The 22869-nt window shown below is 38.4% G+C and overlaps 1 protein-coding gene across 1 annotated transcript in view; it reads left to right on the top strand.

Moving 5' to 3' along the window:
* The window catches only part of CALCR (calcitonin receptor), a 155688-nt gene that overhangs the window by 101729 nt on the left and 31090 nt on the right, over positions 1-22869 (top strand). The gene's annotated exons all lie outside the window — the stretch shown is intronic.

The following is a 22869-nucleotide window of genomic DNA, read 5'->3' as shown; positions in this document are numbered from 1 at the left end:
ATTCTTGGCTTGAAATTATATTTAAGCACAGCTTTATGATGGAATGTGTTTCCACTCCATTATGATGAAAAGATAATTGGCTTCAAGATACATTGCACTGGAAAAATCAGAATCTTGTAGATAAAATAAATAATGGCTTCTTCCACTAATTCTGAATTTCTTTACTATTTTTCATTGCTCTTATATTATACTTGTGTGGATCTTCATCCAAGTCTCAAAGTAATCCACACAAGTATAATATAAGAGCAATCAAAAATAGTAAAGAGATTCAGAATTAGTAGAAGAAGCCATTATTTATTTTATCTACAAGATTCTGATTAAGAAGCCAAAATTTAAAAAAACAACTGTTTGGTATAATTGTGAACATAGTGAAATAGCTGTCTCAATTACCATTTGACTGTTCAGTTACTTGAAGCTTTTGTGAGAAAATAGCATCAATAGATCAAATACTAGATTTGGAACTTTATAATCTGCCATATGATATTAAATGTGGTAAAGAAACCATAACTAGATGTAGAGAGCACTCTAGCATTCTCATGGATGTAAGTTCAAATCTTAGCATGTTTAGTTAAAAGTTGTTGGTAATATATAATATGAAATGCCTATTTGATGTCTGGAGAGATGCCAAATTGACTGTTTTTTGACCTGAGAACTAACTAGTTCTTAAACTCAAACTAGAAAGTCAATTCTAGTCAGGAATATACAGTATCTACTTTCAGCCATAAAAGCTTACTACATAATTTCAAATGACTCATTAGTCTCAGCCCATCCTTATTGTTTTCAAGATGGATGCTGCAGGAATAATTTTGATGGGTTATTGGGGATGCCGCTGGAAAGAGGATCTGATAAATAAATCACTATCTGATTTATCTGATAAATATCTCTACTCTGGAATCAGACTACCTGACTGTATCAGCAGCTTGTTGTCCTCCGCTTTCAGGAGGTCAAAGGGACCAAAGCTGGAAGACTGTTGTTTTGTAATTGGCTGCTTTCTAGAATATAAATCTCTGCGGGATTTATATTGGCCCCACGCCAGTTGCCTTCCAGAAGCCCTAAATATGGAGCTTTTCCAGAGGACATTTGGAAATTGACACTGGATACTATTTTAGACTGGGGGGGGGGGTCTGTTTTTTATTACATGTAGTCCTCAGTTTGCAATCACAATTACATACCAGATCTGATTTTACAACCATTTTTACCACAGTCATTAAACAAATTTGGCTTTCCCAATTGACTTTGCTTGAGGCCAGCTGGGAAGATTGTACATCACAATGACATGATTGTGAGTACTGTAGCCATTGTAAATGTAAGCTAGTTGCAGGTGTCCAAATTGCAGTCATATGGCCATTGGAGTGGTATGACAGATTGTAACTCAAGGGCATCATAACTTTGGACCATCGTCAAATGAACAGTTGTAAATTGAGGATTACTTGCACTAGGCATTGTTTGTTTCATATTATGACCAGTCAAGAGTCTATTTATAATTGGGGTGAGATATGAATTCAGTCAGCTTTCTACAGCTCCTAAAGAAAAAGCAGGAAATAAATTTAAGAAGTAAATATACTCTGCCAGATCTTCTTGTTAAAAAAATTTATGCCATTATGTACAACTCTCTTCTTTTCAGTCAATCTTTAAAGAAAGCAGCATGGAAAAGGTGATTAATGTATTTATACTTACATGGAAATTTATGATAGAAATTAAATGTAAACATTCATAATAAATGGAGGTTAATTAGTAACTTATTATAATTCAAGTCAGTATATAAAAATCTGAGAATGATTGCCAAATCAGAAAGACATAAAGAAGAGCCACTGTATGATTTATGGAGCAAAAGGGAAAAAATGACTTTTGTATTATAGTCATTAATAACAAAAATACACACCAAAACTTTTTGCTCCAAAGAAAAGCATTCACACTTTTCCAAGAAAATTCAGGGTTAATTTTTTATTGTTTTGTTTTATTTTTCTTGATATTCACAAGTGTCATTATGAGTGTATGCATAATCATATAAAGTAGAATTGCATATAGATCTGTCTCTAGTTTGTATTATTGAACAGATTTGGATTATCTATCTTTTTTCATCACTAAAACTGAAGAGTCATCACTGAATATCCTAGATACGTTTGTAGTTTCTTTTTTTATATATATATATTTATTTTAAGACAAACATACACAGACAATACATAAAAAACAAAACCATCTTCCATTTTGTACATAACAGTGTGTCAGTTGGTTTAGAATCTTTTGTGCAATCCTTTCATAATCATTGTTCACAATTTATATCAATGTCACATTGTCAAACTAACATATGCTTGTCTATTTATCAATTATTAATTATCCTGCTATTTATTCCATCAATATTGTATTATGCTGTCATCCAATGGTTATATATGTCTACATTATATTTCTATATATCAATAATATCAATCTATTAAGCTTTTATAACAAGATTATCTATTCTATTACCGTACCATGTTTTTTATCCAACCATTGATAAAACAAATCCCATATCATATAAAATTGCTTGTCTTCTTGTTCTCTAATTTCAAATGTCAGTTTACTCATTTCAGCACAGTCCATAATTTTTTAAATAACTTCCTCCTGCATCGGTATTTTGTAATTTTTCCAGTTCTTCGCAAATACAATTCTAGCCGCTGTTAAAACATTTACAATCAAATATTTCAATTCTTTATTGTATGTGTCCGGTATGACTCCCAATAAAAAGACCTCTGGTTTAAAGTCTATATGTTGTTTTATCATTTTTTCCAACCATGTGTGGATTTTAGTCCAATATTTCTTTGCGTCAGAACATACAGTAATATGAACCAGGTATCTGATGACATTTCCAGCATTTATCCGATTTATTCTTAAACATTCTCGCAAGTCTCGTTGGGGGTAGGTGCCACTGTAAAACATCTTATATAAATTTTCTTTATATGCAGTTGACACTGTCATTTTATAATTTTGAGACCACAATTTTTGCCATTTTTCTAAATCAATCCCATATCCAAAAATTTTCCCCCAAGCAATCATAATTTCAACTTGTTCCTCCTCCAATTTAAATTCTAATAGATGTCCATAAAGTTTTTTAATTACCTTTTCATCAGTAGCCATCAAAATTTTATCTAAATCAGTTAACTTATCATAAATATCTTCTGCTTTAGAGTCTTTATCAAACCTACATTGCAAATATGAAAACAAATTTATTTTTACACCTTGTTCTTCCAATGCTTGCATAGATTTAAGTTCACCCTTTTCATTCAATATCTCACCATATCTAACTGTTTGTTCCTTTTTATATATTATTGGATAAGAAAAAGCTTCAATAGTTGATATCCATGTTGGAATTTTTAAGTAATATTGTCTTTTTATCTTCTCCCAATTCAAAAACAATGCCTCTCGAATATAATGTCTTCTAAAATACCCCCGTGTTTTAGTTCCTTTATACCAGGGAAAGGCATGCCATCCCAACAGCAAGTCATGGTCTTCTAAAGTCAATAATCTACTGTTCCTTAGTGTTATCCATTCCTTTACCCTCATCAAACTTGTCGCCTGGTAATATAGCTCCCAATTGAGCAAGGCAAACCCTCCTCTTATTCTTGCATCTTGTAACAGTTTTAATTTTATTCTTGCTTTTTTACCCCGCCAAATATATTTCAACACAATTCTATTTAAATCTTCAAAAAACTCTTTCCCTAGTCAAATAGGAATTGTCTGGAATAAATATAAAACTCATCTTAATATAAATTCATCTTAATTGTGGATATTCTCCCAATCAATGATAGTTGCAGTTTTTCCCATTTTATCAAATCTATTGCAATCTGCTGTTTGAGTTTAACATAGTTATCTTCCTTTAGTGTACTACATCTTGGTGTAATATGTATCCCTAAATATTTCAGCTTGTTCATGACCTGTATTTTTAAAATATCTTCCAACTCTTTCTTACATCTTGCTAACATATTCTTTGTTAATATCTTTGTTTTGTCTTTATTTCTTCTCAAACCTGCTACTTTTCCATATTCTTCTATTTTTTCTGTTAATTTGGGTACTGTTTCCAATGGGTCTTCTAATATAAATACCAGGTCATCTGCAAAAGCTTGCAATTTATACTCCTCCTTTTTAATTTTCATTCTTTTTATTTCTTTTTCTTCTTTGATATTCCTGTTCAACACTTCCAATGTTAACACAAACAGCAGAGGAGACAATGGACAGCATTGCCTTGTCCGTTTTCTTATATTTATGGATTCTGTTAATTCTCCATTCACCATCACCTTTGCCGTTTGTTCATGGTATATTGTTTCAATGGCTTGGATAAATTTTTTACCAAAGCCCATTTGTATCAATTGCAGTAAAATAAATCGCCAACTGACATTGTCAAAGGCTTTTTGTGCATCTAGAAACATCAAGGCCATTTGCTTCTCAGGGTGTGCTTCATAATATTCCAGAGTATCCAAAATAATTCTCACATTGTCTTTGATTTGTCTCTTTGGCAGAAATCCATTTTGATCAGTATGGATAAAATCATTTAAGTATCTTTTTAGTTTTTCTGCCAAAATTGAAGCAAAGATTTTATAGCCTGAGTTCAACAGAGATATAGGTCTGTAATTTTTAACTTGCTGCAGGTCTGTACCTTCCTTCGGTATAAGTGTAATGTATGCTTCTGACCATGTTTTTGGAATTCTTTTCTTTAACATAACTTCATTCATAACATAACTTCATTCATAACTTCTAAAAGATGAAAATTTAATATTTCCTGAAAAGTCTTGTAAAATTCCACTGCCAAACCATCTGGACCTGGTCCTTTCCCAACATTCTGTTTTTTTAAGGCTTCTGTTAATTCCATTGTTATATTGTTATATTTCCTTCCTAACATTGTTTCAATTTTTTAAGTATTAAGTATTTTTAAGTATCTGAGGTAGGTTCACTTTCTGTAGATATTGCTTAACTTTTTCTTCTTGAATATTCTCTTGAAAGTATAGTTTTCCGTAGTAGTCTTGTATAATTTTTTTCTTCTCCTCAGTTCCATAGCAAACCTGTCCTTCTTTATTTATTAACTGACTAATCCTTCTTGCTTCTCTTTCCTTTCTTGGTTTATAAGCTAGCATCTGCCTGATTTGTTCGCATCTTCAAAGTAATTCTGTTTGGCATTTTTAATTTTTGCTAATTCCTCTTTTTCCTTTAGTCCCATTGTATGTTTAATTATATCCATTTTATTTTTAATGTCTTTTTTTGTGGCGACTTCTGTAAATCTTTTTCCAATCTTTTATAATCATCCTCTAATGTTTTGAATGTCTTTTTCTGTTTTCTGTTTCTTCTCCTAGTATAATCTATTATCAAGCCTCTTGTGTAGGCTTTCATCGTCTCCCAGAGATTCTGTAAAGATGTATCCTCTTTTCTATTTTCTTTGAAGAAGAAAACAAGTTATTTCTCTATTTTCTGTTTAAAGTCTTTTTCTTTTAATATCGTGTTATTTAAAGTCCATCTAGATCTCCTCTTGTATGCTTTCCAAATAACTGACACTGGATTATGATCTGCCCAAGTGCTTGTTTCTATTTAAATCTGTCGTACATTAGTCAATAATTCTACTGACATCCATATCATATCTATTCTAGACCAGGATGTATGCCTGTTTGAATAAAAAATATATTGCTTACTTTCTGCATTTCTCTCTCTCCATGTATCTTTTAAATTAAATTCTTCTGTTATTCAAAGGAAGGATTTTGGTAGTATCTTTCTAACTTTCTTTGTTGTTTTCTGTGTTTTATAGTCCAATCGGTCATTAATTATTCCATTAAAATCTCCCATCATACAAATATTAACATAGTCCAATTCAATTATTTTCGTATGTAATTTTCTGTAGAATTCTTCTTGTTTATCATTTGGGGCATAAATTGCAATTAAAAGTGTTTTAACACTGTTATCCATTGTTTCCACCATCAGAATCCTTCCATCATCATCATCTGTGTAGATTAATTCTGCCAAAATTGTTTCTTTAATATATAATACCACACCTCTTTTTTGGGATTGTGCCAGCGACGTAAATAATTTCCCTAGTTTTCCTTGTTTTAGTATATATTCATGTTGTTTTTTAATATGTAAGCAGATTATGCAAGCAGATTATGTCAAATTTTAATTTTTCTAATTTGTGAGATACTTTCCTTCTTTTAGTAGCCAAAATTAAGTCAATTTATGTTAATGGTAATCAATTTTCTTTCATCCATGTTAATAGGGTTTATAAGAGGGTTTTATTGCTCTAGTAGATCTCAGTTCTCGTTGTTCTCTGGCTTCACTGCCTATACTGCACCTTCTTCTTTTTCTTTTTCAATTACTGCTATACATTCCTCTTGGAATTCAATTAGTGAGTCTTCCTTTCTTCTTCCTCCTTTCTTCTAAAGTATTCTAAGTAGAATAGCTTAGCTTTTTCAACTGTGTCAATTCTGTGTCTTTGTTCCTGCCAAGTGAACAAGAGGACTTCTGGCATCAACCATCTGTAGTTTACTCCTCTTTTAAGTAACTCTTTAGTCAAGAATAAATATTCTCTTCTCATTTCTCTTACTCTTCTTGGTATCTGTTTCAGCACCACAATTTCTTTGTCTTTATATTTTAGTGTTTTCTGTCTTGCCACCTGGAGTATCTGTGTCTTAATAATCTTCTTAGGAAATCTAATGTGAACTTCTCTTGGTAGTCTATTCCTCGTTGCATATCTTGTATAGACACGAAACACTTCATCCATCCCATCCATCATCTTTTCTTTCGTTATTTCCAGTGCTTCTGCCAATATTTCTGCCATTATTTCAGCAAGGTTTTCACCTTTTCCTTCTTCTATATTTTGAAATCTTAGATAAAATTCTGATTTATTTATTTGCCATCCTAATGGTTCACATCTGCCCTTCTCAACATCGCTCAATCGAATATCAATGTCTCCAATTTTCTTATCTGTTTGTATATCTTCTTCAAGTTTTTAAAATCTGTCTTCATATTTCATCATCATCTGTTGAATATTTTCCACTTTCTCATCTGTCTTCTGAATTTTTTGCTCAATCTTCTGAATTCCTTGCATATCATCTGTAATGTCACTTCCTTCTCTTTTTCCTGTTGTAATATTGTCTGTATAGATCGTTGTCCTCCAGATGGTGAGGGGGTTGGTATTGAAGGAGCTGGAACTGCTGTCTTTCTACTCATCTTGTAATGCTTATCTGTAAAGAAAGAGAGAGAAAAAAGAAAAAAAAGACGAAGGCAAACAGTTGCCACTCCAAAGGAAAAAAGGAAAAAGAAAAAAGAAAGTCTTCAGACACTTGTATACCTTAATCCAATTAGTTGTAATGGTAAACGTAAAAAGTAAAAAAATCAAAGATAAAAAGGGGGAAAAAGAGAAAAGAGAAATATTCTATATGTTCCTCTTAATAAACAAAAAGAAAACAAAAATAAAAGATTTACATTCTGGTTCCTGGTTTAAAAAGTCAAAATCCAATTAAAGACAAAAAAATAAGCCCAACTAGTGGGGGGTGGGGGGGGGAGAGAAAGGGAGGTAAAAGGTAAAAAGCAATTCTAAATAACAAGCCTCTGCCGCCAAATATCCAAGGCTCTTTGATAAATCAGCTCAGAGTTCTTCTTTCTTTCAGCTTCAACTCCAGACTCCAGCTATCTGTTCACCAATGAGCACCTGAATAAACAAACTGCCATGCTCATCTCTATCTTTTCCAATACAAAGCTCAGAGTCCTTGATTGTAACACAAACTAGTGAAAGAAAAAAAAGAAACAATGCATCCAAGCCTCTGGGCGGCAGTGCTACTTATTTTCCTTCACTTTCACTTCGCCCTTCTCAATCTACAGCCAGGAACTAAAATAAAATAAAATCTTAATCAAAAAAGAATTTTCAAAAGGATTGTTTAAAAAAAGGAGAAAGAAATACAAACAGAAATAAAAAGATTAAAAAGTACCAGTCCAGCTTAAAGTTAAACAGCTTTGCCAAGTTCAGAATTCCAATAAAAAGGGGAAAAAAGAAAAAACTTTCACTTTGACAATTAATCATGCCGCTTAAACTCTTTTCTCTTCACTTTTAGTCCACTTTAATTTTTTCAGGGAGTTCTCTTCAAGAAATAATAAGTAAAAGTTCATCTCACCAAACTGACACACTTTCTTTCCAATCTCTTCCGTTCCAGAGCTGTCCCAGCTTCAGCAGCTTGGAAGGCTGCCTCTCCACTGCCGGCAAAAAGGGCTTTTCCTGGATCAACCAGGGACTTTGCGGTGTCCCTGGGATCAACAGGACGTGCCCTTGTCAATCACTGTCTCTACGTGTTGGCTTAGGTCTGTGGGTCCGTGGAAACTGACCAGCAGATTGCCCGTCGTAACACCGTGATACCAGTTCCGCCCTCAGATGTTTGTAGTTTCCAAAGTGTAATATCTGTACAGATATTTCAAGCACCTGAATAATTTAGATAGACTTTCTATTTCAAGAAACCTTCTTTTATAGGACTAAGAGGCCTATTATCTCCTGAAAACTATCAAGTGCATATATTCATTGTGACATAGACATATTCAAACTTTCTCCAGTGAAAGGTAGAATACCACAATCAATACTTAACAGATCAGACAGAATAAATTGACTCCAACTAATGCTATTTTCAGTTGGATTTTGTTTAGAGACAGGTTGCAAATAAGGATGAACAATAGATCAAATATATAATATTATTTGGTTCATGATGTATCCATACAGAATTAAATTACATTCTAGTTTGTGTAAGTCTTTATTTAATGTTAATCATCTATTAAAATGATACACAATTGGCATAAGTGATAAAAGAACAGGCTTTCTCTATACTTTTGTTCAGAAATAATTTTTATGATTATCTAAAATGCTGTTTATTGAAATGGGCAAATGAATATAAAATGATGCTTATGTTGGCAGAGGCCCTGTTCAGATTTGTGAAATGTCTTCGTGACATTTATGTATGTATAGAAACTTAGGAATCATGGTGCGGGGGCGAGATAAAGATGCATGATTGATAAGTTAACCTCATCTAAATGTAAACTTTCCCCAAATTAGAAATAATAGCATTAACTTTTTAATTTATTTTATAAAAGTAGTTTCAAAATCTTATAAAAATATTAATATTTAAACTATCTACTATCTTTCAAAATTAACCTAATATCAATTATCTTTTTTCTTTTTTTTTAACCTGTTACTCTTAGTGCTATTTTTCCATTTTGTTTTGTTTTTTCACCTTATATGCCTCTATGGTCAGTACATGTGACTCATTTTCCTTCTCTTTGTGCCTGTTTGGTACAATTCTATGAATTATAGGTATGTAATTGATGAGTACTAAAAAACATCAAGTTCCTGATGAGGCATACAGAGCCCCTGAATATGTAGGTTGGATGTTAATACCTGTTGAGTCAGCAAAATCCTTTATGAAGATTTATGGCCTCTGCAGGAGAGAACTCAATTTATCACCTGTTCTCACAGAGTGTCACCCAAATTATTTACCTTTATATGTTAGACATGCACATTTTTTTCTGGATTAAAAATAAGGCCTTTGAATGGAATGCTGGAGGCCATGGTATACTTAGTGATATAACTGAACACAAACTAAATCTGATTTTGTTTCATTTAGTCATGTGTTTAATATCTTACACTTATGTTACATTAACAATTGCAGTTTGGTGTTAGGTGCAAATTCTTCTATATATGTATAGAAGAATCTATTCTATTCTCTCTTCTATTCTTCTTTTATATCTGACTTGTCTAAAAACAGAGAAAAAAGGAAATTAATGGAGGAGGAAAAGGAGGAGGAGGCTAGGAGAAGGAGAAGAGTATGGTGGATGCAACCACTACAGTTATAGTTTTAAATCATAGCCTCCCATATAAATTAAGTCAGAACTGATCTGTTAGTACAGAATACCAAACAATTTGTTTTGAAAGATTTCTTGTTGTGACAACCTCTGTCAAGAGTCAAATAAGTATGCATAAGAGGCCTTTGCTTTTTCATATTTTTTTATACAGGAAACTTAATTTCTTTTCTAAGGTAATCCTTTTCTTTGCTCCTGGCCCTTCTCCTAAATATCTATGAGTAAGCAATTTGCATCAGGGAAAGGACCTAGATTTCAGATTTCCCTACAAATAACATATTTCATTAGAAGAAAAAATGGTAAAGAGTCTTTGCAAATTTTACTCTGCTAGTCATTGCTGACTATAGGGGGAGGTGTTTATCTCCATTTCAAGGCCATTGAGCCAGTACTGTCTTAAAATACTTTTGTGGCCATGTAGCTCGCATGATAATATGCTGTTATCTTCCCAAGAAGTGGTACCTATTTATTGACTTGCCTTTATATGCTTTCAAACTGCGAGACTGGCAGAACTTGGGCAAAGATGGGAGCTCACCCCATTGCATGGCCCTTGGATTTCGAAACTGGGCTGCTGTCAGCGTTGGGAGCCATATTTTACTTGGACGCATTTAGTGTCTGGGAATTTAGGAGGGGGGATTTCATAGAGAGGTGGAAGACTAGACTCAACCACATTCTTTCTTAGAAAGTCAAGGACATATTGCCCTGCACCTGGAGAGAAGTGTCTGGAGGAATGTCTCCAGTTGGGATGATGTTTGATTGAGCCATGTGATGGACTGGTAGGTGCAAGGGATGGATCTTCGAATTTCTATTGGGAAGGGAAAACCCACAACTCTCAGATTTGGGTTTTCCCAGATGTGCCAATATGACAACTCTAATAAAATGGAACTTTGAGAAAATGCTTGACTCGGAGTTTATTGGTTTGGAATTTGTTAGTTGGAATGCTGACATTAACCCAAATCTCCTTAATCTCAAGCAGCTCCCTGGTAACTGGGGGCTGTCCGAGGTTCTGAGCACTTGCTATTTGTGATTATATCCGTTCTTTTCCTTTGCAAACCTATCATTTGTTAAGATCAATAGCATCAGGCCTGTGAATTTAAGCTATTGGGCAACAACAGATGAGAAGATTATAATTCTCATAGAGGAATACATGTGTTGAGCTGCAATGGGGGAAAGACTAATAAGATCAATGCTCCTTTTTGCCTCAACGAGCAAAATTGTTTTCGTTAAGGTTGCATAAATGTCACACTATAGTTGTATGTTACTGATAATGTTTCAAAAACTAGGAAGCACAGACCTTGATATGAAAAAAGTGAATTTAATCAACGACCTTAAGAAATCTTGACTGTCCATTTTCTATTAGAGAAAGATTGAAGTGAATGGCTGAACATTTGAAAATACATAGCAGTATTACGAGCAAGTATATTATGTTCTCACATTAAACTGGCTTAAAGCTAAAGATGCTTAATGGAGGGCAAAAGGTTATTTCCTTGAAGCTATGAATACCTTGGAATTTAAGTTGGAATTTAAAGATTGTGATCTGTGAAGCAAAGAAAATTTAATTGCTGCAAGCTGAATGTAGCTTTGTTTTATATAAATTGCATTGTCCAAACAAAGGCATAGGCATCACATTCTTTATTGGCCAAGTGTGATTGGACACACAAGGAATTTGTCTTGGTACAAATGCTCTCAGTGTACATAAAAGAAAAGATGCATTCATCAAGAGTTAAGAATCATCAGGTACAATGCTTAATAATAGTCATAGGATACAATAAGCGATCAAATCATACTAGGAAACAGTCAATATAAATCGTAAGGATGCAAGCGACAAAGTTATATTCATACAGTCACAAGTGGGAAGGGATGGGTGATAAGGAGTGATGAGAAGATTAATAGTAATAATAGTGCAGACTTTGTGAATAGTTGGACAGTGTTGAGGGAATTATTTGTTTAGCAGAGTGATGGTGTTTGGGAAAAAACTGTTCTTGTGTCTAGTTGTTCTGGTGTGCACTGTTCTATAGCATCATTTTGAGGGTAGGAGTTGAAACAATTTATGTCTGGGATTGAGGGGTCTGTAAATATTTTCACAACCCTCTTTTTGACTCGTGCAGTATACAGGTCCTTGATTGAAGGCAGGTTGGTAGTAATAGTTTTTTCTGCAGTCCTAATTACTCTCTGTCGTCTGTGTCTGTCTTGTTGGGTTGCAGAACCAAACCAGACAAAGTATCTTAATATCTTCAATTTTGATATCAGCAGAACCTGAAGTAAACCCTCAAGCCATTTTCAGTGTTAAAAGAGATATAACAAATTTCTGTAATTATATTACCTCTGTAGAACCATTGATTTTTTTTTAATGAGTAGAATTGTAAGGCATTCACAAAGTTATTTGTTAATCTACGGACTTGAATATCAGGCACTGAAATAAGCATCTTCAGATTGCTTATCCAACTAACTGCAGTTGCTTAGTTTAGCTGCAATTTAAGGCCTAATCAACATAAATAGCTGAATGAGTTGGTAGATTCTGAGATCTTAGAATAGATGTTCCAAGCTGAGGCTGCTGGCTTTACCATCTCCCATATAATAAGTTTGTGCAATTATGAAGTAACATATTAAGGAAAATGTTTCAGGATACCACTGCTATGTCTATCTTCTGACTACACAGTCAATTTTCTACTTTCCTACTAGCCAAGAAGACATGAGCAGAAGAGTATATAGAAGGATTCTGGCCTTCCAAATTGGCAAAGGTTTATCTCTCTCTTTTGGTGGGATATTCATTGGAAAAAGTGTGTTGACTTTCTGTTCATTTGTTGCATTTCTTCCCTATGAAATATTGCATTCTCTCCTCTGTTTCCATGTATTGCCTCTCCCAGGTTTTATTTTGTTTTGCTTTCTGCAACTGCCTTAAGAAATCCGGATCACTTCCTAAAGCAGCTGGGGGCTCTAGTTAACTCTTCATTCTGAGAACACAATCAATCCAAATGTTTCCAACCAACAAGTTCTTATACTATTTCATTCCAATGGAAGATAGTTTATTGATTACCTTTTTCCTTATTGAATAGGTCTGCAATGTAAATAGGTTAACAGTATTCAGGGCAATTTCAAAACTATCCTTTTCTGTTTCCTAAAAACATTAAAAATTACAAACACCTCTTTTTTAAAAAAAAGTTAATGCAATTAATAAAAGTGAAGGAAAATATATAGAAACTATACAAATAGCCCTCACTTATGGCTGCTTATTTAGGGAGCATTTAAAGTTATGCAAGACCCCTGAAAAGCTACTTACAACCTGTTTCAAAAATTATGGCCACTGTAATATCCCTCATGATCATTTGTCCTTATGACCAACTGCAGGGCCCCCCACCATCCACCTATATTCCCTCAACCCACTCTACTGTACTCCTGCAGACCTTGGACCTACCTCCCATCCCGCTGAGCACCACATCCTCCTCCTCTTCACTTACTTTTCAAAGAGCTCTGGTGCTCCAGAACTCTGGGTAGGGAAAGAGAGAAGATTGTGCCATTGCTGAACCATGTAACTGAAAGCAGCCATCATTTTTCAAGTGGCTGCATTGATTGTGGCAGTTGCTTACAAGATTACACTATGCAACCCAGTAATGCAGTGGCTTATTTTGTTAGAATGTGTTCCGGAGCATTCCACAGCCTTTTACAAAATTCTGCAGTGGAGCTCAGTTAGAAAAGCATAGCAGGTTAGGATTAGGGTTTGCTGGTCCATGTGGCATCATCCCAGAACTGGTCACCATTTTCTAAGCAGCTGTGTTGAATTGTGGTCACTCAGAAAATGACATATGTTTCCAGGATTATGCCATGTGGCCCAGCAGCAGAGAGACCTACTTTGTTTCCTTATCTCACTGTTTGGACATTAAGCCTAGATATACTTTTTAAAACCCTGATCCAGTATTAGAAATATGGTACTTATTCTATAGATTCAAATAATTTTGAAATGTCCCTATTTTTAGTATAGAATATTTTGCTTTTATTCTGTCCTCATGCAATCATTTGTATAGAATCCAAATACTTCCGTATCTAAAGTTTTCTGAATCCATAACGTACAGTTTCTTAGCAGTTGTTAAATCTCAGTTCCCAGGAATCCTAGCTAGCATGATCAATACTGAGAGATGCTGGAGTTATAATATGCCATCCACTGTTTATCTATTTAATACAAAAACAAATAGTACTATAAATAGATTTTTGTTGAGTAACAGTTTTCTTCCATGTTGATTTCATCATACAAACTATCTAGTTGCACTGGATCAACATTTATTCTGCATTCTGATATTCCAGTACATATAAAAAATTGAATTAGATCTTCTTAATATAATTATTTTTGAATAATAAATGTATTTATAGCCTTTCCCAACTGCGACTTTTTCCAGATGTTTTGAGAAACCATTGTTCATTTTTGTTAGAAAATGTGGATGTTGAAGTCCAACATATCTAGATGGCATCAGGTTAGAGAAAATCTGTACGATTCATCCAGTAGTGCTGGAGCTAATTCAACATGAAATCCTTGTTCTGCTTACAACATCATTGCAAAAGTCATTCTGTTACTCCCAAACTTTAATTATAGCTACAATCTGTTTATATTGTACATAAGTGCCATTTGTATTTTGTTTGAGTCTATAAGAACTCCATTTTCAAAAAATTGTAACTTGTTTTGAAAACGTTGGCAGAAGAAATTATCTATGAAGAATGGATAGTAATAAGAATTTGAGTTATTTTGTTTGTTTATACATTAGCTGTTCATACCCCATTACCTCAGCCTCAACTCATTAGGGTCAGGGCATACCTGCAATTAAAGGAATTGATCTCATATATAGCTTGTCTTATTGCTGCTTTCAAATCTGGCATCAAGTTCTTTTGCTTGGAGTGTGTTATGGCTTGATAGTCTGGGCAATATCCACAAAAAATTAAACATCTGAATATAAAGCAATTCACTGAATATATGTATATGGTAGGGAAACAAAATAAAATTTGCATCCTATGAGTTAAGAGAATGAATTTTAATTGAAGCTTGCCTTCAGAAATTGTAGGTGCTTCATCACTGGAGGTTTTTAAGAAAAGACTGGACAGCCATTATCTGAAATGATATGGGTTTCCTGCTTGAGCAAGGGGTTGGACTAGAACAGTGGTGGCTAACCTTTTTGGGCTCCTGCACCAAAAATTGTGTCAACACCCAGAAAGCAATGCATGCCCCCCACATCCCCTACGTATGCAATCCCCACCCCCACTTCCCCCTTACCTGCACTGCACCTCACACTTGATTTTCAGCTGGTGTGAGACCTTTCTTGACCTCCCAAAGGCTTGAGGAAGGCTTCTGCAGGCTTCTACAAGCTTTGTAGGCCGAAATCTAGCCCTGTTTTGTTACTTCCTGTTTTTCAAAAAATACCAGAAGTGATGAAACGTGGCTAGATTTCAGCCTACAAAGCTTGTAGAAGCCTGCAGAAGCCTTCCTCAAGCCTTTGGGAGGCTGAAAAAGGCCTTAAACCGGCCGAAAATAAGCTGTGAGGCACGCACATGCACAGTGAGGTAAGTTTGCCTGCAGCTCGCATGCCAGCACAAATGGCTCTGTGTGCCACCTGTAGCATGTGTGCCATAGGTTCTCCATCACGAGACTAGAAGGCCTCCAAGGTCTCTTCCAGCTCTATTCTGATTGAAGTGAGAATGTACAAAAGAGTGTCTGCTTTTCCAAAAAATATACTTATGAGATATACGTGTTAAAGATTAATTGCTCAAAGAGCTTTGTTTCATATCTTAATGAAGCAAAACATGATGAAATAACTTAAATTCCAGTGCATTTTCAGTACTGAGTTTGTATTAAGTCTGATTTACATGGGAGTATGTGAAACAGCCAACATATTTTCAGAAGCATCTAGATGATTTGTAATAACAGATGTCAGAATCAATAACAGCGAACAACCATGAAGAGCTCTTTTCCAGCCAATAAACCATTACCATCCCCTGGAACCAATCACATATTTGCTTTTATTCCAAAACTGTTTTATTGTCTTTTCTTATTTTTTTTTTCTGCTCTTAGTAGAAGATATGCTCTCCTGATAATTCAAGGCTATATCAATGAGAAAGCTGGAAAGGGTTTTGAATGCTTCTGATTTTGCTACTGCAATCAAATAGAAACTTCTGTGCATATTTTGACTGAATGAATGAAGCTGAAATATGAAAATAGTCCAGACAGTTTAACAAATATAACTTTGATCAATTTCTGTATGTACAAATAAAATGCTACAAATGTTTTCAAATGAAGTCCAGCATTCTTGCATTTTGAATAATATTTCTTTAATGCTGTTCATTTTGATATAGTGCTGGAACTGAGCTCCTCATGCTAGCCTTTTCCACTTTGTTAGCAAATTAATGAGATGGAACTTCAGCACTAACCAAACACATCCCTTATGGCTTGTCTAAAAGCTTTCCCAGATACTAAATTTCTCCAAAAGCCATAAATTGAACTGGATGTATGCAAATTAACTCAGAAGTTGAATCCTGAATTTAGATCAGAACTCAACAGAGATTAAGCATTTCTGTTTGAGCACAAAAAACTGGTTATGTTTAGGAAATGTTGTATTATGTAAAAAATTTTTAAAAAATCTAAAAACTTGATATGAGCCTTACACATGGAAGCCAGTAGAAGAGATATATATCAAATTCAACCAGAAATATACACCATACATTAATCAGGAAGCCAAATACATCACACTCAGTTTACTTAATATTATAATGTTATTGTAGTTTGCTTTATGTGCTGCTATTGTATGAATTCAGTTTGTTTAAGCTATTAAATATGATTCATGTTTTGCATACAGTAATTTTGATTTATCAAAGAAATCCATAGTAACCCATACTATAGTTGACTGATGGTAAAAGTGAATATTTCACAAGTAGAAGTTATAATCTTAAGGCATCTTTCTGTAACCAATCATTCCCTTCATAAATTGAAACTTTGGAAGCTGAAGTTTTAATACATTTGGGTATTACCAGATTATGTTGAGTAAATTAAGGGAAAAAGTCTGAATAATTAGTGGAAGCTAATCATTTAAGTTAAATCCCTGACGTTACAAGACAACTCTATATTTTCAACATTTAATTGAACAGGTATATCAGATTAGTTGAAATCTATCCTTAAGAATACAGTTAAGATACATCTGTATTCAGATGTAGAATTATTTTGGCAGGTCAGAATATAAAAAGACATAAAGTTCAGTGACATTTGGCCAATGTAGACACCCTTATAGAGTTGTTGAGGGACTGTTATGTCCCTGGAACTTGCCAAAGTCCCCACCCAGGTCCGTTCATGCTGCGGGGGCGTTTGCTGCCCCTCATTGGCTGGCCTCCCTCGACGGCCGGCTATAAAAGCCAGGTGCAGGGTCCGGCCAGCCGCTGATCGCTGTGAGCCTGCTCCAGGCAGGGCTAACACGTTCAGTCCTTTATTGTTACAATAAAGTCTTGTTGCACCCAAGCCCTGGTCTAGCCTCTCATTGCTCAACTACAACACTGGCGACGAGGATGGGATGGCTACCAGAGGCAATCCGCAACAGCTGAAATCACTAAAACCGCTGAGCCGCAGCCGTGCCGCCGGAGAGCTCGGTCAGCAAGAGCGAAAGTAATAAGTGTCTGTAGCCGCTTGGTTAGCAAGCTACAGGGGAAAGTGAAGCGCTGCGAGCCGCAGCCGCTCAATACAAAAGAGCGCGAAATTCAAACGGCTGTCGTTTGGATTTCTTGCCGGAACACAGCGCGGTGCTGTTTTTCCGAGTCACTGACGTTTACACAGGCGCGAAAGTCGAAGCGCTATCAGAGGCAGCAAGCCGTTACCACCTACGCTCTCCAGGAGCGCGAAATTCAAAACGCTGCCAACAGCCGTTGCAGCTTAGCCACAATTGTAGCCCAGAGAGAGAGAGCAGAGAGGTTCTGCGGAGCCTCTCCTGAGCTGTAGTCACTAGCCTGACAAGAGCACAAAGTGCCACTTTGTTGTCCCAGAGAGATTTCACAACAGCATAACTCGCAGGAGAAGTCATTCTTCCTCAGTTATTGCGGAGCCATCGTTTTTGATACCGCCACAGCACTCGTTGCTCCACGTGAGTTAAAGAATGTTCCCTGGGCAGAATTGCTAGAGATTCTCACCAATCATTACTCCCCCAGACCATCACAAATCGCGAGGCGTTTCACCTTCCGGATGAGGAAGCAAGCGGAAAAGGAAACCGTCAACCAATATATGGCCGCCCTGAGGACTGCAGCCCTCCACCGCGGGTTCGGGAACTATCTTGATGACATGCTCCTCAACCAGCTCGTCTGCGGGGTCAAAGACCTTCACCTACAGAGGCGACTACTCGCCAGGAAGGACCTCAACCTTTCTCAGGCCGTCGAGGAAGCCCTGGCAGCAGAGCTGGCAACCCAGTCAGCCACTGAAATTCAAGGTTCCGTTCCCAAACAAAGCTGCGCCACCGTTCATTCTGAAGAGGTAGTCAACGAAGACGATCCCAACGATCAAACAGACATCCACCGCCTCACCCACGCCAAACAACCACAGGCAGGAGCCAGGCAAGAAACCAACAGCGCACCCAAACACATCATCCTGTGCCTATCCTGTGGCGGACCTCACTCGAGAGCTACGTGCAAATTCAAGGGTGCCATCTGTAACCATTGCCACAAAAAAGGCCACATCGCTAGAGTCTGCCAGGCCGCGCACAACTCAGCACAAAAGGTTCCTTCCTTTTCCCATTCTGGACCCCAAAGGCAAGTACTAAATTGTCACACTTGCTACCATGCTAACCACACCTGTCACTCTATCAGTAAAATAACACTCTCCATTTTATTAGAAGGTAAACCTTGTCGTATGGAGGTTGACACGGGGTCAGCGCTCTCAATCATCTCTTGGAGCACCCTCAAGAAAATCCAGCCCAGACTATCCAGAAACCAGCTCCAGAAGTGCCAGATCTCCTTGAGGGATTATCAGGGAAAAGACATTCCAGTACTCGGCAAAGGCAAGTTCCTTGTTAATTTTAAAGCTTTCAAAGGCCACCTGCCTCTAGTGGTAGTTAACGGCAACCTCCCCAGTCTTCTGGGGCTTGATTGGTTCCCCTATCTCGGCCTAGGGTTAACAGGAGTCCATGCTGTCTCAGCTTCTGACACTGACTCCTTATTCACTGACTACTCAGACGTATTCAGCGATGAGTTAGGGTGTTATAATGGTACCCCCATCTCATTTGCAGTTGACCCCCAAGCGGTTCCAGTCCGACTGAAACCGCGTAGAGTCCCATTCGCCATTCGGCCTAAATTAGACGCAGAGCTCGATAAATTATTAAAACAAGGGGTCATTGAGCCGACAGATTTCGCCAAATGGGAGACGCCAATCGTCACACCCCTTAAAAAGGATGGCAGCCTGAGAATTTGTTCAGATTACAAAACAACAATCAACCGCTTTCTACAAGTTAGCGCGTACCCAGTCCCGGTCATTCAACATTTATTGCATACCTTTGAGCCTGGCAACATTTTTGCCAAATTGGACATGTCACAAGCGTATCAACAGTTCCCTGTTGACAACCAAACAGCCGAACTGCAGACCATTGTGACCCACAGGGGTGCCTTCCGGTGCAAGCGTCTCCAGTTTGGCGTAAGTGTTGCCCCGGCATCTTCCAATCCCTCATGGAGCGTATACTACAGGGCCTCCTGGCGTAGTGCCCTACTTCGATGACATATTGGTCTCGGCCAGGGACAGGCCCCAACTCTTCCAGAGAGTCAGAGCAGTGTTAGACAGGTTCAGACAGCATGGCCTCAAATTAAAAAGGGAGAAATGTGCCATTGCCACTAGACAGGTGGACTTTCTGGGCTATAGAATTGACGCCTCAGGCATTCACCCACTAGAATCCAAGGTCAAGGCAATTCATGAGGCACCCACGCCAACCACTAAAGCCGAGCTACAAGCCTTTTTGGGATTATTGAACTTTTATGCATCATTTCTACCTCACAAAGCATCAGTAGCAGAGCCTTTACACAGGCTCTTAGATAAAAAAGCACCTTGGCACTGGGGACACAAGGAAGACACCGCTTTTCGTGCAGTCAAATCACTGCTCACATCAGACGCGGTCCTTATTCAATTTGACCCACACCTTCCATTGGTACTAGCCGCGGATGCATCCCCTTTTGGGATTGGCGCCGTATTAAGCCATAGACTACCCAACGGCTCCGAGGCACCAATCGCCTTCTTTTCCAGAACGCTCTCAGCGACAGAGCGTAACTATAGTCAGATCGACAAGGAGGCTTTAGCCGCAGTGGCCGCGGTTAAGAAATTTCATGAATTCCTGTTTGGCCACAACTTCGAGCTAATCACGGACCACAAGCCTCTCCTGGGTCTTCTTTCTGGAGACAAGCAGACTCCCCAAGTGTTGTCTCCCAGAATGACGAGGTGGACCTTATTCCTGGCGGCTTATTCGTACAAGCTCATCCACCGCCCAGGAAAAACATTAAGCCACGCTGACGCCCTCAGCCGCTGCCCCCTGCCAGCTCCAGCGGAAGACCCGGCCCCGGTCCATGCCATCTTCAATGTCACCGAGCTCGACCTTCCTGTCACCGCCCTCGACATCGCCACCAAATCCAAGACGGACAAAACCATCGCCCAGGTACTGGACTGGGTGAGGAGGGGGTGGCCGGGCTCTAACCTCACAGCCGAATTCACACCTTTTAAGACCCGTCAACAGGAACTGTCTAGCATACAGGGCTGCCTGTTATGGGGCACCCGGGTCGTCATTCCGGCCTCACTTCGCACACCAGTCTTAGAGGCACTACACGAGGGCCACCCGGGCATCGTCCAGATGAAGGTGTTGGCACGGAGCTACGTCTGGTGGCCTGGCTTGGACGACGACATCGTTAAGTGGGTAAGCTCATGCCAACCCTGTCAAGAATCCAGACCTTCCCCTCCAGTCACCACCCCCACAAAGTGGGAGAGCGCCAACGCGCCTTGGTCAAGGCTACACATTGACTTAGCGGGTCCTATACACGGCAAAACCTTCTTGGTGGTCGTAGATTCATACTCTAAATGGATCGATGTGGCCCAACTATCCACGACCACCACGCAAGCAGTTACCAAGGCTCTAACCCGCCTATTCGTAACACACGGGCTACCAGATACCATAGTTTCGGATAACGGCCCCCAATTTGCCTCAACAGAATTTAGCCGTTTTGCCACAAATCTTGGCATCCGACACATCTTCACGGCCCCTTCCATCCTGCCAGCAACGGACTGGCAGAGAGAGCCGTTAGATCCACAAAGAAGCGTTAGCCAGATTCAGCAAAGAAGATTGGCATCAAGACTCTCCCGCTTCTTGCTAAGCCAACACTCGACCCCTTGCATGGTCACCAACAAATCCCCTGCTGAACTTCTGGTGGGTAGACGCCTAAGAACTGTGTTGGATAGGCTCCACCCTCACTATTGCCCTGACACCCCTCTCGCTTCAATGACGGGGGTCAGAGATTTTGTCTTGCAGGAACATGTCTTTGCGAGGAACTATGCCGGAGACCCACTGTGGATTCCAGGAGTGATAGTAGCCATCACCGGCCCCCGGTCGTACCGAGTCCAGCTGGAAGACGGCCGCATCTGGAGAAGACACCTGGACCAGCTAAGAAAGCGACAGGGTACCTTCGCCAGTGCCGAATCGTGGGCTCAGGTCAACCCCCAGGTGCCACACCAAACTCTCGTCGAAGACCATGCCAGAATCTCTTCGCCACCACCACCCGGACCAAGGGAGCAGGCAGTAGACCGGGACTGCCCGATGGGTCCTCCACCTGAACCAGCAGACGGGGGCATGACATCACCGACCAGAAGCACTGCACCGGTACCAGCGCAAACCTCAGAGCGAGGCGGCACCCCATCACCAACCCTACCGGTTTCCTTGAACTCTGAGACACTTGGTAACTCACCGGAGTTACGACGCTCGGGGCGCCAGCACAGACCGCCCGCCTATTTAAATGACAATGCGTGTTTGCATCTGGGGGGAAGGGGTGTTATGTCCCTGGAACTTGCCAAAGTCCCCACCCAGGTCCGTTCATGCTGCGGGGGCGTTTGCTGCCCCTCATTGGCTGGCCTCCCTCGACGGCCGGCTATAAAAGCCAGGTGCAGGGTCCGGCCAGCCGCTGATCGCTGTGAGCCTGCTCCAGGCAGGGCTAACACGTTCAGTCCTTTATTGTTACAATAAAGTCTTGTTGCACCCAAGCCCTGGTCTAGCCTCTCATTGCTCAACTACAACAGGGACCAAGGTATCTCAATGCATGGCACCTTTCTCAACTCAGTACAGATAGTCCTCCACTTGATTGATTCAGCATTCTATCCTTCTAAGGTCAGTAAAATGAGGACCCAGATTGTTGAGGGCAATAAGCTGAGGGTAAACAGCCCAGAGGGTGCTCTAAAGCACTATGGAACAATTTAATAAGTTTAAATGCCATTGCTATTGTAAATCATAATTAAGAAACTACAATGGATTGATTCATATTACAGTCCAGCTAGAGCCAAGGAAGCTGTGTTATGGTTTAACACAGTATGTGAACCTCCCATGTTATCTTAGCTCATGCCTTTATTTTCCTATTGCTATGCTTCATAGTTTCCTAAAACTTGTGTGGTCATGTGGATGCTTCATATAGTATTAGTAATCTTTCTTGTTTTTTATTAGAAACATCCTGCAGATAGTCCTCCTTGAATGATTACAACTGAGAGGAGCAATTTGGTTGCTAAGCAAAGTGATTGCTAAATAAAACTTCTATTGTGCTTACAATCACACCCCAGCTTTCCTTTGCTTTAGAGAACTGAGAAGACTGTAAATGTGAAGAATGGTCCCCAAAGTTACTTTTTCATCAACATGGTAACTACAGATATGGTCACTGTAGATAGTCATTAAATGAGTTTACTGGTATATGCCAGCAGGAACTCATTTAGAATCCAACATCAGGGTTCCAAGTAATAAATCCATATCAAGCAACCAAGTGAAGCTGTTTTTGATATGTCTTTTC

The sequence above is a fragment of the Pseudonaja textilis genome, chromosome Z, assembly GCF_049901715.1.
Source record: "Pseudonaja textilis isolate UNSWEBS1 chromosome Z, rPseTex1.2, whole genome shotgun sequence".
NCBI classification, from domain to species: domain Eukaryota; kingdom Metazoa; phylum Chordata; class Lepidosauria; order Squamata; family Elapidae; genus Pseudonaja; species Pseudonaja textilis.
Note: the sequence above shows the minus strand (reverse complement) of the source record. Positions and strands in the feature narration are given on the sequence as shown.